This window comes from Prionailurus bengalensis, chromosome B3 (genome assembly GCF_016509475.1).
Source record: "Prionailurus bengalensis isolate Pbe53 chromosome B3, Fcat_Pben_1.1_paternal_pri, whole genome shotgun sequence".
NCBI lineage: Eukaryota > Metazoa > Chordata > Mammalia > Carnivora > Felidae > Prionailurus > Prionailurus bengalensis.
Window position 1 is genome coordinate 95,819,030 of NC_057355.1, and position 18,800 is coordinate 95,837,829.

Below are 18,800 nucleotides of genomic sequence, written 5' to 3' on the forward strand. Positions count from 1 at the left end.
GTTTATTCAACAAATGCTGCAATCTATATAGACTTCAACATGAAATGTTTTGAAAGAAAAGGATTCTGAAGAAGAGCTAATAAACGAAAAGCTGTTGGTAGAAAAGTTATTAAAATCAATCTAATAACAGGCAATTAAATTTATAAATATAAATATTTTGTGTATATGTATCAATGATAGATGACAGATATAGAACTGTCTTAAAGAAGCATTCATGAATGTTTCTGAATAATTACTGCTCTTGCTATCTTATATTCAGGAGTTCAAGACCTAGATCTTCCAAGTAAATCTGCAAAATCATACACTCAAATCAGGAAAGCTGGACAAACTCTTGATAATCCAGGAAAGACCATGTAAAACAATGAAATTATTCAAAGGGTAAAAGAGCAAACAAGCAACAACAATAAAAAATTAAAGAAAAAAAAACCCTACTGCCCAATTTAAAATAGGTCTCTTGAGATTTTGTTACTTTAAGGTCATTAATGCATCGTCTCCAAATAGTTCTTCTCATAAGTAAATGAATTATGGAAATGATAAACAGTATCCCAATGAAATCATATTTGGTATAGTAATTTTCAAAATGTTATTTTTTTCCAGATAATATCTACATGTAACAATGTATAACATCACTCAAATCCTAAAAATTGTAATACTTTCATATACTCTTCAAAAGGGTCAGAATACATAGTGAGAAGACATATAAGCACTACCTGCTCATTTGCAACAAAAAAAAGCTTGCTCACACGTAGACATTCACACCTAGTTTTGCAAATGTGTCAAATGAATCTCTCCTTCAGTATGCAGGGGCACTGTGGCTATAATTCCACTCATTCACTGTCAAAATTCAGTCTTAAATCAGTCCACTTTCCTCAGGGGGCTTAGAAACAATCTCCTATCTTTAATTTTTCTTTAGGAAAGACACTGTAATTTTTCTATACAAACAATTGCAAATTCATCCCACATGAATATACATAGTGCGTGTGTTTCTAGAACATATTTAAAATATATTCTCAGTGTATTACAGAGTTCTCACTTACACTAACTAAACACAATGCCTAGAAAAGTGTGTGCTTAGCTAGAAAGTATAGTTGAAAGAAAATGTTACTCTAGAACCAGTTGACTAAGATATTTTTTTTCAGTTTTTTACTTTACATCCAAGTGAGTCAGCATATAGTGCAATAATGATTTCAGGAGTAGAATCCAGTGACTCATCCCTGACATATAATACCCAGTGCTCCTCCCAACAAGTGTCTTCCTTAATGTCCCTTGCCCATTTAGCACATCCCCCCACCCAAAACCCTCAGCAACCCTCAGTTTGTTCCCATATCTAAGGATCTGTTATGGTTTGTCCCCCTTCTTGTTTTCATATTATTTGTTTTCCTTCCCTTATGTTCATCTGTTTTGTATCTTAAATTCTACATATGAGTAAAGTCATGATATTTGCCTTTCTCTAATTGTGCTTACCATAATACACTCTAATTACATCCTTGTTGTTGGAAATGGCAAGATTTCATTCTTTTTGATTCCCAAGTAATACACCATTGTGTGTGTATGTATGTGCACGCGCGCACGCATGTGTGTGTGTGTGTGTGTGTGTGTGTCTGTGTATATATACACATATGTCACATCTTTTTTATCCATTCATCTGTTGTTGAACATTTGGGCTCTTTCCATACTTCAGCTATTGTCAATAGTGCTGCTGTAAACACTGGGGCGCATATGCCCCTTTGAAACAGCACACCTGTGTATTTGGATAAATACCTAGTAGTGCAATTGCTGAATTGTAGGGTAGTTCTATTTTTTATTATTTGAGGACCCTTCATACTGTTTTCCAGAGTGGTTGCATAAGTTTGCATTTCCACCAGGAGTGCAAAGTGTTTCTCTTTCTCCATATCCTAACCAATATGTGTCATTGCCAGAATTATTAATTTTAGCCATTCTGACTGGTGTGAGATGGTATCTCATTGTGGTTTTGATTTGTATTTACTTGAAGATGAATGATGTTGAGCATGTTTTCATGTGTCTGTTGGCAATCTAGGTGTCTTTTTTGGAAAACTGTCTATTCATGTCATCTGCCCATTTCTTCACTGGATTATTTGTTTTTTGGGGTGTTGAGTTTGATTAAGTTCTTTATAGATTTTGGATACTAACCCTTTATCTGATATGTCATTTGCAAATATCTTCTCCCATTCCATTGGTTGTCTTTTAGTTTTGCTGATTATTTCCTGTGCTGAGCAGTAGCTTTTTATCTTGATGAGGTCCCAATAGTTCATTTTTGCTTTTGTTTCCTTTGCCTCTGGAGACATGTTGAGTAAGATGTAGCTGCAGCCATGATCAAACAGGTTTTTTGTCTACTTTCTTCTCTAGGATTTTGATGGCTTCCTATCTTACATTTAGGTCCTTCATCCATTTTGAATTTATTTTTGCATATTATGTAAGGAAGTGGACCAGGTTCATTCTACTGCATATCGTTGTCCAGGTTTCCAAACACCATTTGCTGAAGACACTGTCTTTATTCCATTGGATATTCTTTCGTGCTTTGTCAAAGATTAGTTAACCATATGTTTCTGGGTCCCTTTCTGGGTTCTCTATTCTGTTCCATTGATCTAAGTGTCAGTTTTTGTGCCAGTACCATACTGTCCAGGATTATGATGCCTCCAGCATTGGTTTTCTTTTTCTGGATTGCCTTGGCTATTCAGGGTCTTTTCTGGTTCCATACAAATTTTAGGGTTGTTTGTCCTAGCTCTGTAAAGAATGCTGGTGTTATTTTGATAGGTATTGTATTAAATATGTAGATTGCTTTGGATAATATCAACATTTTAATAATATTTGTTCTTCCAATCCATGAGCATGGAAAATTTTGCCAATTTTTTTGTGTCCTCTTCAGTTTTTTCATAAGCTTTCTACACTTTTCAGCATATAGATTTTTCACCTCTTTGGTTATACCTCCTAGGTATTTTATGGTTTTGGTGCAATTGTAAATGGGGCTGATTCCTTGATTTCTCTTTCTGTTGCCTCATTATTGGTGCATAGAAATGCAACCGATTTCTGTGCGTTGATTTTATATCCTGTGACTCTGCTGAATTCACGGATCAGTTCTAGCAGTTTTTTGGTGGAATCTTCTGGGTTTTCCATATAGAGTATCATGTTGTTTGTGAAGAGTGAAAGTTTGACTTCCTTCTTGCTGATGTGGATCCCTTTTATTCTTTTGTGTTGTCTGATTGCTGAGGCTAGCACTTCCAATATTATGTTGAATAACAGTGACAAGAGTGGACATCCCTGTCATGTTCCTGACCTTAGGGGGAAAGCTTTCAGTTTTTCCCCATTCAGGACAATATTAGCAGTGGGTCTTTAATATATGGTTTTTATGATCTTGAGGTATGATCCTTCTATCCCAATTTTGAGGGTGTTTATCAAGAAAGGATGCTGTATTTTGTCAAATGCTTTCTCTACACCTATTGAGAGGACCATGTGAGTCTTGTTCTTTCATTTATGAATGTGATGTATCACAGTGACTGACTTGTGGATATTGAACCAGCCCTGCATCCCAGGTATAAATCCCACTTGATCATGGTGAATAATTCTTGTAACGTATTGTTGGATCCAGTTGGCTAGGATCTTGTTAAGAATTTTTGTGTCCATGTTCATCAGGGAAATCTCCTTTTTAGTAGGGTCTTTGTCTGGTTTTGGAATCAAGGTAATGCTGGCCTCATAGAATGAGATTGGAAGTTTTCCTTCCATTTCTATTTTTTTTGAACAGCTTCAAGAGAATAGGTGCTAACTCTTCTTTAAATGTTTTGTAGAATTCTCCTGGAAAGCCATCTGGCCCCGGACTCTTGTCTTTTGGGAGATTTTTGATTACTAATTCCATTTCTTTCCCGGTTATAGGTCTTGTTCAAATTTTCTATTTCTTCCTCTTCCAGTTTTGGTAGTGTACATGTTTCTAGGAATTTGTCCATTTCTTCCAGATTTCCCAATTTATTGGCATATAATTGCTAATAATATTCCCTTATTATTGTTTGTATTTCTGCAGTGTTGGTTGTGATCTCTCCTCTTCTCTTCTTGATTTCATTTATTTGGGTCCTTTCCTTTTTCTTTTTGATCAAACTAGCTAGGGGATTATCAATTTTGTTAATTCTGTCAAAGAACCAGCTCCTGGTTTCAATGATCTGTGCTGTTTTGTTGAATTTGATAGTATTGATTTCTGCTCTCATATTTATCATTTGCCATCTTCTGCTTATTTTGGATTTTATTTGCTGCTCTTTTCCCATTTCTTTAAGGTGTAAGGTTAGGTTGTATAGCTGAGACATTTCTTCCTTCTTTAGGAAGGCCTGCATATTATATACTTCTCTCTTATGACAACCTTTGTTGCATCCCAGAGGTTTTAGTCTGTGGTGCTATCATTTCCATTGGCTTCCATGTACTTTTTAATTTCCTCTTTAATTCCTTGGTGAACACATTCCCCTTTTAATAGGATGTTCTTTAGTCTCCAAGTATCTGTTGTTTTTCCAAATTTTTTATTGTGGTTGATTTCAAGTTTCATAGCATTGTGGTGTGGATATATGAACAGTATGATCTTGATCTTTTTGTACTAGTTGAGGGCTGATTTGCATCCCAGTATGTGATCTATTCTGGAGAATGTTCCACGTGCACTCGAGAAGAATATGTATTCTGATGTTTTAGGATGAAATATTCTGAATATATCTGTTATGTCCATCTGGTCCAGTGTGTCATTCAAAGCCGTTGTTTACCTGTTGATTTTCTATTTTCTGTCCATTGCTGTAAGTGGGGTGTTGAATTCCCCTGCTATTATGGTATTATTGTCAACGAGTTTCCTTATTTTTGTGACTAATTGATTTATACATTTGGGTTCTCTGTGTTGGGAGCATAAATTTTTACAATAGTTAGATCTTGGTGGACGGACCCCTTAATTATGATATAATGCTCTTCTTCATCTCTTGATGCAGTCTTTATTTTAAAGTCTAGATTGTCTGATATAAGGATGGCCACTCCGTCTTTCTTTTGTTGACCATTAGCATGATAGATGGTTCTCCATCCCCTTACCTTCAATTTGAAGGTGTCTTTAGGTCTAAAGTGGGTCTCTTGTAAACGGCAGATAGATGGATCTTGTTTTCTTATCCATTCTGGTACCCTATGTCTCTTGATTGGAGCATTTAATCCATTGACGTTTAAAGTACTGAAAGATATAAACTTATTGCCATTGTGTTGCCTGCAGAGTTGTAGTGTCTGGTGGTGTTCACTGGTCCTTTCTAGTCTTTGTTGCTTTTGATCTGTTTTGTTTTGTTTTGTCTTTTCTGCCCTCAGAGAGTCTTCCTTAAAATTTCTTGCAGGGATGACTTAATGGTCACAAACTCCGTTAGTTTTTGTCTGGGAAACTCTTCACCTCTCCTTCTATTTTGAATGACAGCCTTGCTGGATAAAGAATTCTTGGCTGCATGTTTTTCTGATTCAGCACATTGAATATATCCTGCCACTCCTTTCTTGCCTGCCAAATTTCTGTGGATAGGTTTGTGTGAACCCATCCTCCCTTATAGGTTAAGGACTTTTTTTTTTTCCCTTGCTGCTTTCATAATTCTCTCCTTGTCTGTGTATTTTGTGAATTTGTCTACCATTGTTGATGGTCGCTTTTTTGTTGAATCTAATGGATGTTCTCTGTGCTTCCTGGATTTTGATGTCTGTGTCTTTCCCTAGGTTAGGAAAGTTTTCCACTATGATTTTCCACACAATCCTTCTACCCCTTTTTCTCTCTTGATCTTCTGAGACTCCTATAATTTGGATGTTATTCCTTTTTAATGAGTCACTGAGTTCTCTAACTCTTATATTGTGTTCTTTTGCCTTAATTTCCCTCTTTTTTTCTGCTTCATTATTCTCCATAAGTTTGTCTTCCATATCACTGATTCATTGCTCTGCTTTATCCATCCTTGACACCATGGCATCCATTCAAGGCTGAATCTCAGTTATAGCATTTTTAATTTCATCCTGACTAGATTTTACTTCTTTTATTTCTGCAGAAGGGATTCTATCCTTTTTTCAACATCAGCTAGTTCTAATTATCGTGATTCTAAATTCTTGTTCAGACATCTGCCTACACATATGTGGTGATTAAGTCCTTGGCTGTCATTTCTTCCTGTTCATTTGGGGTGAATTCCTTCATGTCATCATTTTGGATGAAAAATAAGAATTCATAAAATAAAAATTAAAAATTAAAAAAATCAAAACGACACAAAAATCAAATAAATGAAATAAACTTGACAGAATAAAGAAAAAGGGAAAGAAAAGAAAAATTTTTAAAAAGGAAAACAATGTAAGAAAACGTTTGAAAAATTTAAAAAGCATACAATAATATAAAATGAAAGTAAAATAGACTAAGAAAATTTACAAAAAAGTAATTAAAAATATAACATAAAAATTAAATGATATTTTTTTATGAAAATGGAAAAAAAAATCTTTCTGTATCCAAGAATAAGAAAAGAAAAAAAACACGAATATATGGAGCAGTGAACAGAATGAAATCCAAATGAAATTACATCCAGTTTCTCCTAGAAGTAAACTATGAAGCACTTTATAGTCAGTAAATTAAGCACACAGAGAGACTTGTGGTGGTCCTCTAGAGCTTGGTTTGCACAGTTGGACAGGGCTGGTGTAATGGCTCTGTTGTCCACCAGGTGGCGCTGCTTATCTTACTGGGGTGGATTGGTGTGGCACCTGTGAGTGTGTATGCGGATGCACAGGAAAGGTAACAATGGCACCACCCAACTTTTCAGTCTCTCCCACCAGAACTCTGTGCTCTCACCAACTGGCAATTGAGCACCCCTCCTTTGTCTATAGCTTCTGTCCAATCCTCTCCTCTACAGTGTTCACATCCAACCTGTCAGCCTGCCAGGCAGCACCTCTCTCCCAAATTTTATCTCAGATGGGGCTGTGTTTCCAAACCCCTCACTTCTGAGGGCCCTGTGGCTTGTATCTGCTCAGACTCTCTCGGGAGAGTCTTGCTGAGCAATGGCTGGGCACTGTCTTGTCCCCAGTAATGTTCTTGCAATTGTGCTGCTGCAGAGGCTCAGAGACTGTGTTGGGTACCAACTTGGCCCAGAATAAGTTTGTGTGATCACATAGTGACAGAGATTCAGAGATTACGGTAAATTACAACATACAACTGGTGTGAGGTTGCACTGCACACTGGCCTCTTTGTTCCAGTGCCAGCAATCATTTTCTCTGGGGTCCACTAGGATCTTTGCCTGTGGGGAGGCCATATGGCCTCTACCCAATGCCATCCTAGCATGGGAACTGCTTCTCCCCATGTGGTCCACAGACCCTGCAGACCCTGCTGCCTGCTCCTGGGGATTCTCCCTTCCCACTAGAGCACTACCAGGTATTGAGCTGCAGAATTTCTGATGTTGGGCTCCCCTCCTAATAGAGTCTTAATGGCATTGAAATCCTCTCATTTCTCCTTTCTCCCTTTTATTCAGTCACTTATAGGCATTTCCATTCTTTGTCTTTCTCTCTAGCTACTTTCAGGGGGAGGGCTTTTCCTGTACTCCTCCCTCCCACAATCTCTCTCCTCTCTCTGCAAATACAGCTTCCTACCCTCTGCGGCTTCTCTCTCCCCCAGTTCACTTCTTCACACCACATACCTGCCGAGTTCTGTGGCTCATGTTATGCAAATTGTTGTGTTTGTCCTTGGATCAATTTTCTATGTGTGCAAAAAGATTTTGTGCTGATCTGGCTGCATTTCAGGAATGACAGAAGCAGAGAACTTCCATGCTGCTCTGTCAACGTGGCCCCTCCTCAGATAATTTTTGAATAACATTACGTATTTTACTCCTTTTACTTCTGTGACTGCTATTCCTTAGCTTTTTACTTTTCTTTCTCCTCTCAACACTTAACTATTTAGATTCCCTGGAACTCTGTTTCACAGTTGATTTTGAGTTACAAAATTCCCCTGGTGACCTACTACTCCTTGCCACTACAAGCCCTATCTTCCTGCTCCTCTCCTCAATTCTATATCTCTATTCCAGAATTCTCCCTTAAGTTTCATACACAGAGACCAATATTTTACTTTAATATGTCCATTTTGATGTCTCATAGACACCTAAAATTTAACATATCCTAAACTGAACTTCAGCTCTATTCCTCTAAATTTACTCTTCCTTCTTTAAAAACAAGAATCATAGACTTTCAGTTACTTATTAATCATATATTCAGTATCCCCTTCTCAGATCCTTTTATTGACTTTGAAACATGTTCAATCTTGGCCATTCTTCTTATTTATTTTTAAATGTAATGTTATAAACCCTACATTCTGCTAAGAAATTCCTGATTATGCTTAGTATAGTTTAAGAACACAAGCAAGCATAATTATCTATAACCAGGAATTATTTGTCTGTTTGTTTTTTAAATAAGCTGAATGCCCAATGTGGGGCTTGAACTCATGACCCTGAGATCAAGAATTGGATGCTCTATTGACTGAGCCAGACAAGCACCCCCAGGATTTTTTTAAATATGAAAATCTTATCACATCATTTCCTTGCTCAAATCAGAGTATTGAGCTGCAGAATTTCTGATGCTGGGCTCCCCTGCTAATAGAGCCAGGTGCCTCCATGATTTTTTTTTAATATGAAAATCTGATCATGTCATTTCTCTGTTTAAATCACATCAATGGCTTAACTACCATTCTTAAAGTTAACACAATAGCTATCAACATGATGGTCAACCCTATATGGTCTGCATTCTCCTTTCCTCTCCAGTCTCATCTCATTCTCTTAGTGCCCTGTACACATCCTTCCATCTACCACAGAACCTTTTCACATGGTTGGTTCTTTATCTCTCTATGCTTAATCAATTTCATCTCATTCTTAGGTACCAATACTCCTCACTTCCACAGGTAAGCCTTTCCTCACCTCTGGAAGAGGAGAAATCCCTTTTTGTGAGGTCTGTTTATATCATTATCTTCATAATACAGTCTCAAATTTCCTTTTATTTCAATAATGGATTGATTTTCTGCCAGACTCATCCCTTTGCCAGTAAGTACCTAGGGGGGAGGGATTATGTCTTTCCTGCTCTCAGCATTATGTTTCAAACACCTAGCACAGGACTTAGCTAGAGACACTTCATAAATGAATACTTTTTCAATTAAAAGTGCTATAACTACCTGTATTTCACCACTCAAGGCTTTGCTTTGCACGTATTACCCCAGGATTTATTATCTCCTTGGAACCCAATATGAATTCAATAGATGTTAATAAATATAGACAATTTCTAAAAGTAATTATAAAGGCAATTTTTCATTAATAAAGATTCTCAAATATATACAAAGGAGAAACAGTGTCATTTAGGTGTATATTTAGTGATAAAGTCTGTCTATTCACATGGAGTTAATTATATTCTGCCACGACTTGTTTCTGTTTCCACTGAAAAATTATTTTTAATACATGTTTGAAAAAATATTTCAACACCCCAATGAAACCATACCTATTAATGCCATTAATAATGCTCTTTTGTTACAATTCAATACATCTTTCTTTTTTTAAAATGCTTCTATATTTCTCTGCTTTTTTCTAACACTTTAGATTATCTTTGCTACTTTGACAGCCCCTCAGTGTAGGTAATTAGAATATCATACTTCAGTCACTTCTTGGTTGTTTTCCATTTCATTTTCTATCTGTTGTGCAAATTTTATTCTGCAATCTTCTAGTGTACTAATTAGAAACATTGCTTCAATTAGTATCGATGTATAGATTCCTGACAAATCTCTAAGCTAAACAACAACAGAAAAAATGTATTTGAAAGAAATTACCAATAGTATTATAACTAATAAAATCTAACTTTTCATATTTTTTTCCTGTCCTTTTATCTGCAATGTTTGTTAGCAACAATGACCGTACACTTGAATTTTGCTCCCTCTCTCTCTTAAAAAATCTGTCATGGCTTTCTAATTCTCTTTGATCATTGTTATTTATTTGTTTATTTATGTCACCTGCTGACTTCTATTTTTCCTGCATTACTCACCTCCCTTCAAAAAGAAAGCATCTCATACTTTCCCAATGTATTTTTTTCCCTCTTGGATGCTTTTGGCCTCTTTGTACATGTCTTCACACCTCTGACTTCTAGCCTCGTCTCTTGTTCTCTGATAACTGCTTGATGGAGATTTTCATCAGTAAGGCACACAATGTCATATTAAAGTTGGTTCACTAGTACACTCCATTATACTGGCTGCACTACCTCATATGAATTTTCTCTTCTGATGTTATTTTTAATGCAAGTCACCATCATTCTCCCATAATCCAGACTCAGAAGTCATGTCGTCATTTACTTTTTACTGTTTCTCATTAGTCCACATTAAATGACATCAAGAGCTTTAGATTATTCTTAATTTTCCTTTCACAAAATGACCTTTCCTTTCCAATCCTATTGGCATAATATTTGCTTTAGATCCTTATTTATCATTGATTTAACAAATATTGCTTGAGTGCTCATTTTGGCTAAGGTAATGTACCATCTACTATGGAGAACTGCAGCTCTCCTTTATTCCAATCATTCTGTAGCTGCCATCAGACCTGTCTTCATCATGCCATGTCCATGCTAAAATATCCTAGCCAGCTCTCCTCTGAAACATCATTTCAAAATTCTTTAGGTTCTTATTTGAGACCCCATGCAGTCTACACAAAATTATTTTCCCTATTCTTCAAATTCCATATTCCTAATTACTTTCATCATGATTTTTAACTCTTTGTAATATCCAACTCTGCCATCATTTTTTTTTAATGTTTATTTATTTTTGAGAGACAGAGACAGAGCACAAGAAAGGAAGGGTAGAGAGAGAGAGAGAGGGAGACACAGAATCCAAAGCAGGTTCCAAGATGCCAGCACAGAGCCCAACCTGGGGCTCAAACCAATTAATCATGAGATCATGACCTGAGGTGAAGTCAGGATGTTCAACCAACTGAGCCCCCCGGGCACCCCCCAACTCTTCCATCTTTTAAAAAGACACCCTCGCCCCCTGATATGCATCTTTTTCTGCTCCCATCTTAACTGAAGTGCAGTTCAAAAAAATGTGTACATACCCTATAGTCTTTCTGAACTTCTCAGTTAAATTCTCTTCCTTTGGATCTTTTATTGCATTTTTATACTAAGACACCTATTTATAAATCACTGTTTCGTGTTTCCTTATTAGTTATCATTACTTCTATTCTTTACCTGAATCGTAAGGCCCCTGGGACAGGCTCATCCTGTTTCTCTCACAATACTAGTTAGAAACCTTTCATGTACTGCTTAATAAAAACTTGTTCATTAATAGAATGTACTTAAAGTTTGGTCTTTTCCAACCATCATATCCTTTAGGAAGAAATGTAGTCATAATATACAATCATAATGAGTTTTTAATATTATTTATTTTGAGAGAGTGTGTGTGCACATGTATGAGCACAAGCAGAGGAGGGGCAAAAGGAGAGAAAGAGAGAGAGACAGACAGAGAGACACAGAGAGACACAGAGGGAGGGAAGGAGAGAGAGAGAAACAATCCCAAGCAGGCTCCATGTTCAGCATGGAACCCAATACAAGGCTTGACACCAGGCTCCATCTCATGACTCTGGTGTCCTGATGTGAGCTGAAATAAAGAGTCTGATGCTTAACAGACTGAGCCACTTAGGCACCTCGAATAATAATGACTTTTAAAATAGAGGGCAAAAATATAAAATCTAGACAAATTAGATTTCATTTTTCTTCACTAGGCACATGGTCCTTTGCTTATGTTGCTGTATTTCTTGTATCATCTTTATTACTTTCTCATTTCTCTACCCTTTCTATAAAACTTGTCATATTAATAATCAATTGGGGGCACTGGGTGGCTCAGTTAGTTAAACATCCAACTTCGGCTCAGGTCATGATCTCATGATCTGAGTGTCGGAACCCCGCATAGGGCTCTGAGCTGTCAGCATAGAGCCTAGAGTCTGTTTGACATTCTGGGTCTCCCTCTCTGCCCTTCTTCTCCTAGTCCTCTTTCTCTCTCTCAAAAGTAAATAAACATTAAATAATCAACTAGATGCTGATTCTTTCTGTAACTTTTCTACATTTAAGTATTTACACCTGGACTACTAGAATAGATATACAGCACTTCCTGTCTATTAAATATTAAGAAATAGCTAGTTTCTTGATTTAAAATTTACTACAACCATAGAGGGAATGACCTGGTTGTAAATTCAGTTTCTTGATCCTACACTGCTGTGGGAGGAACTATAAACTCATCGTAAATTGAAAATATCAGAAGTTAAAAATGTATTTAATGCACCTAATATACCAAGCATCATGGCTTAGCCTAATCTACCTTAAACATGTTCAGAACTCTTACATTAGCCTACAGTTGGGCAAAGTCATCTCACACAAACCGTATTTTATAATAAAATGCCCAATATCTCAGGTAATCTAGTGAATATTGTACTGAAAGTGAAAAACACAATGGATATATGGGTATCAGCCGTTTACCTCCTGATCACATGGTGGATTAGGAGCTCTGGCTTGCCTGATGCTGCCCAGCATCAGAAAGAGAATATCTAACCGCGTATCACCAGTCCTTAAAAGATCAAGATTCAAAATTCAAAGAATGGTTTCTATTAAATGTGTACCACTTTCACACCATTATAAAGTCGAAAAAGCATAAATTGAGTCATTATAAGTTGGGGACTGTCTGTATATGTTTTCTGTCATTTGCATTGTATATGTTTTCTGCTTGTTTTTTTTTTTTGCATTATATATTTGTATGGATCTTCGTTTTCCATTATATGAGATAACTTCACTGTTAAGTTCCACCTCTGCCATTTGTGCAGTTCATGTTGTCAATGCAGTAAAGACTGCTGACTAGAAAAAAAATAAAGCCAACTCACTCGCTTGCATATTTCCAGTAAACATTTTTTTAACCATATTAGCTTTTTAGTACTAGTAATAAAAAAAATTCTTAACTTTACGGAAGTCTGAAAGGTAGATTTATGAAGCTGAGTTAGGGGCCATCGACAGAATTGTACAGTCAGTTATAAATAAGAAAATGTAAATGGAAAATAAGTCACAAGGGAAGGAAATATGCAAAAAAAAATCAGATACATCTGGGCCAACAGCAATGAAGCTCTGGCCATTAAAATTGGAAGTCACTACTGTACTGGATGTATTCTTGAAATATTTTGTATACCTAAGTTTTTGTGGAAGGAATGTGCCTACTGCTTATATTATCCAAAAGTAAGAATATAAATTGGGAGGTAATATTGTTAAGGGTTAAAAAAGAATTCATGTTTCCCTTTGAGATGATTCCCACCATTTAAAGACCAAGTATGGCCCAGTAACTATAATGGTTTGCACAAAGCATATTCTAGTTAATTCTTAAACGTAGAACAGAGCAGCAAAATAGGTACAGAAGACAAAAAACAAAAAACAAAAGAATAACTTTTACTGTAAACTCTAGATTCATAATATTCCAAGGATTCAGCTTTCTTGGGACTGGAGAATTATTCTGGGTGAGCTAAGATAATTTATTTCTAATAGTCGGAAAACAAGGTCCCAAGATATGTGAACCTACAGGACAGCCATCTAGGCTAATACATAAAATTATGCAGCATGGCAAGGAGTGAGAAGGGCTAATACAGACAAATCCTATTGAATGAATATAGAAAAGAACAGAGTTATGGGGAAATTTGAACCTTAACTACTTAATTAATTCACTACATTCAGGAAATGATGAAGGCATTCAGGATGACCCTGTTCCCCTCAAAAAAGAGCTTCCATAATACTTAAAAAATATATATAGCATAATATATAAAAAAACAGGATACCAACAAATGTGTGCATATATATTGCTATCAAATAGCATGTATATATACATTTGAAGGTATATATTTAGAATGGTATAGACTTTACTACTTATAACTGGTTTTATCACATAACATTAATTTTATTTTGTTGCTCATATAAATTTAATATTCTGTGCTGATAGAAGGCTATTTGCATGTGAATTTCCATGATTTGTAAAAAGGAATTTTCAGTTGATTATTGTCTAATTGTATAATTAGTCTAATTAGCCTAATTATAACTAATTATGTAATTGATGTAAATATGTTCAGTCTTATAATTAGATGGTGTAATTACAATACACAAGATGATGTCACCAACATCTTTATTAAAGTTCTAGAAAAATAGCAAAAGTATGTGTAGTTGATAAAATTTAAGTACATGTTCCTTTAACATTGACCAAATTATCTGTGATATCTATATTTAAGCTTTTTTTTTTCTTTTTTTTTCAACGTTTTTATTTATTTTTGGGACAGAGAGAGACAGAGCATGAACGGGGGAGGGGCAGAGAGAGAGGGAAACACAGAAACAGAAACAGGCTCCAGGCTCCGAGCCATCAGCCCAGAGCCTGACGGGGGCTCGAACTCACAGACCGCGAGATCGTGACCTGGCTGAAGTCGGACACTTAACCGACTGCGCCACCCAGGCGCCCCTCTATATTTAAGCTTTTAAAACTACTTTTTGTAAATAAAATAAAAAAGGGAAGGCACTCTATACATTAGTCAGTCGCATTACCAAAGCTGACATCGTGTAATGAAATAATATCCCTGGCATCAAGCACCATTTCTAGTAAAAGAAACACATTTTCTTTTAAAAGAAATTGGAAATTTTAAAAATACTTATTTTCAGGTATCAGTAAAAAATTAAAATCTTTTTATTCACACTCATTTTTTTCCATGTCTAATGACTAATTTATTATGAACTTATGAATTGACAACAATATGTTAGCTTACACCTTCAGTAATGAGTGTAAGTATAAATGTATAATTATTCCTCTTAAACTTATTACATTACATTCTTATGAATTCTATCAGACTTAGAAACTCGGACCAATTTCACCTCAGTAGCATGAGTTATATAAAAAGGTGTAAATAAGATTTTTCTCTCTCAATAGGATGGCGAAGTAAATATTTTATTCAAATTGATATAGTTATTAACTTAATATGAATGGGGAAATTCAACTTAATAAAAACAAGAAATCATTACTGAATAGCAAAACATAAATATCCTAAAAAAAATGATTTTCTAATGTTAAAAAATAAGCAGACTATGATCTGTAATGTGAATTCTTCCACAATATGGTCCCAGTATAGTGTTCCAGCTTTACAGTCCACCTATTCCCCACCTTTACCAATTATTGTTCCAGTCAATCTTGGAGATATTGTCATCCTTCTCTATTACTATAGGTACTACTGTTTTCCATCTTGAATGCTCTCTCTGTGGCATTATTGTTTGCCTCTATTTTAAGAATGATGTTTACTTTGTATCATAACCATTATTTACCTTAAGTTCTTCCCACACATATCAACAAAGTAAGGAGAGGAGAAGCCATGCCTAGTAACCTCTATATCTCTAGAAGAGAGTTCCCCAAACCTTGCACATAGTAGATCTTGGTTAAAGTAATTGGATCTTGGGGCACCTGGATGGCTCAGTCAGTTAAGCTTCCAGCTTTGGCTCAGGTCATGATCTCATGGTTTGTGGGTTCAAGCTCCACATTGGGCTCTGTGATGACAGCTCAGAGCCTGGAGCCTGCTTATTAGCATTCTGTGTCTCCCTCTCTCTCTGCCCCTCCCCTGTTCATGCTCTCTCTCTCAAAAATGAATAAACATTAAAAATTTTGAAAAAAATAACTGGATCTTATTTACATTATGAAGCTACAAGGCTACAGAATCTATGAAAATAAATTAAAATATTATTGAATTATTCCAATACAAACAATGTTAATGTGTAAAATTTTTTCATCATAAAGTACATAAATGGTAGGTGATGGGAAACAACCATCTAAGAAATGAATAACACCAAAGAATTATATCTATATTTATATCTATATCTATATTTATATATAGAATTTATTAAATTCATATATTTATTAAATGAATATGAATATATTATATATATTAAATTTACAAAATTATATATATACATATATATATACACACACACATACACACAAATGTACACACAAAAACTAGCACAATAAGCAACAGGAAAATTAAACACTATTCCTATCTCATTAAAAATACCAAAGCCATTATAGGAAGGCAAATATATCTTGGGAAATATTTCAAGGACACAACACAAAATTAATTTTAAATCTAGAGAAAATTTGATACGTACCAAAACAAGTGATGCCTTTAATTCAATAACACAATTCTGGATAATTACTTAGAAATGTATGGTTTGATCTTCTAATGTACAGAAAAACAACTAGATAATGATAATTTTGTAAGTTAGAACTTACAAAAAAATCATATTTTATCATTATAAAAATGAAGAACACAAGCTAAGTTTATTTTGCTGCTTTCTACTGCTGGTCAACCGTAATTCACATTCCTTCCAAATTTCCAAGGAGGTTAGAAAATACAAATGAGGACACTGTCTACCATCAAGGAGATTCATAGGCAAAAATGTACCTTATATCATGTTCATCTGTATTATAAAAATCCCAGCCCTGTAATCCTCAACATATCAATTCTACTTTTTACATTCAACAAAACTTTTAGAGAAATCCTGGTTACTCTGTAGCTATATAACACTAGTAATAATATCATATACACCACCACATCCCTCCTGAAGTAACTTGAACTTGAGCCCGAGCCTCAAAATGGCAGCCCAGAGGCCCATATACAGAACTCTGGCAATAGGCAGTGTATTTTTTTTTTTAGAACGTATGCACACATAGCAAGCTTCGCCATTTTTTATTTTCATACTACCAGGAAGGTTTACTTATATATGTTACCAGATTAGTCTCAGTGAACATTTGCATTTGTGATTCCTGCCTAAAAGTAAACTTACTATGCCCATTAAAAAAGAAACACTGGAATTTCAAGGTGGCGATCTACACCTGGCCCCTGAAACATAATTTTTTTTGTAGGAAACTCTCCAGAATTTATTAAGTAAATGGCCAACTTCTTATGCATTTATGATGTATATATGCGTGTATATATATATACATATATATAAAGAGACTCAAAAGCTGTTTCTCAAAAGTTGATGTATCTAAATAAAATTGGCTGAAAAACTTTAAATATAATCTCATATTATATATAAAGCAAACTTACACATGACAAAGCACTAAAATCAAAATGAGGCAGATTGGGGTGCCTAGGTGGTTCAGTCCATTAAGAATATGACTTGTCTCAGGTAATGATTTCACCATTGGGTTCAAGCCCTGCTGTGCTGACAGCTCAGAGCCTGGAACCTGCTTTGGATTCTGTCTCCTTCTCTCTCTGCCCCTCCCCACTCCCCTTCTCTCTGTCCCTCTCTCAAAAATGAATAGTTTTTTTTAAATGAGGCAGATTGAGTTTTTCTTTGCTTGATTATAACATATTGCCAATATCAGTCACCCATCGTTGAATAGCAGTCTCCTGAAACTGATCTACAGATTCACCACAACTTTATTCAAAATCTTATCAGACTTTTTGTAAAAATTGACAGGATAATCCCAAAATTTAAGTGGAAATGCAAAGCCAAAACATCAGAATCAGTTTTGAAAAAGATGGACACAGTTGTTAGATTTATTCTTTCTGATTTCCAGAGTTATTATAAAGCCACAGTAATTAAGACAGTGTGGTATTGGCATAAAGACAGACATATAAATCGATAAAACATAATTAATAGGTCAGAAATAGACCCTAATACACAGGGCCAATTGATTTTCAATTTAAGTGTCAAAGAAATTCAGTGGTGAATGATTTTTTTAATAAATGGTGCTAGAACCCATGTATAACCATCCACAAAAAATGAACCTCAAACATTCCCTCATACCATAAACAAAAATTAACTCAAAATGGGAAAAAAAGCTGGTAAATATAAATGAATAATGATTGCTCCAAAGAACAAAATACTAATATCTTGTTGATTGAAAAATATACATAGAATTAAAATACTAGATGAAAATGACATGAAATACAAAAGGGTAAATATTGTTAAAGTATTCTAAGTTTTTTTCACTACTGAGGAAGTGATCAAGTAATAATCAAAGATGCGAGGTGTAACTTTTAAGGTAACCAATACAAGATATTAAGATAATTTAAAACTCCCTAGTTGAATAAAGGAGTAAATGTATGACAAATTTAAGAGAAGACAAGAAAAGAGATAAATAAAAGATAATAGGTGGGTCATGTAGAAAAAAAGGATTAAATATAGTAAAAACTAAGATTTGTCTCACCAGCTTAACACAACGAAACCATATACTGATTACAAGTGACATAACAACACATAAAATATGCAAGTAAAAGAGGTAGATAATTACCATTTTCCCTCCACTCCCCAAATAAACCAAACACTAACCAAAAAGGAGACAAACCAAGAAACACACTCCTAACTATAGAGAATAGATGACTACCAGAGGGGAGGTGAGTGGGGGGGGGGTGTGAAATAGGTGATGGTGATGAAGGAGTGTACTTGCTGTGATGAGCACCAGGTGATGTATGGACGTATTGGATCACCATATTGTGCACCTGAAACTAACATTACACTCTATGTTAACTAACTGGAATTTAAATAAAGTTTTTTAAAAATCTAGTGTAGTTAAATTAATGACAGACACAAGAGGCTTTAAGTCAAGAAGCATTTTTAGAGGTAAAAATGGACATTCTTAACAATAATCTACCAGGAAAATAATATACTAAGATAATTCACTAGGAAGTTATAAAAATTCTATATCTGTACTAATAATATACCTTCAAAATATATATAATGCAAATATTGAAAACAGACAACTCTACAGC

General features: G+C 35.1%; 1 protein-coding gene across 1 annotated transcript in view; it reads right to left on the bottom strand.

The window, feature by feature from the left end:
- MDGA2 (MAM domain containing glycosylphosphatidylinositol anchor 2) overlaps nt 1–18,800 on the bottom strand; it is an 858,520-nt gene that overhangs the window by 288,269 nt on the left and 551,451 nt on the right. The gene's annotated exons all lie outside the window — the stretch shown is intronic.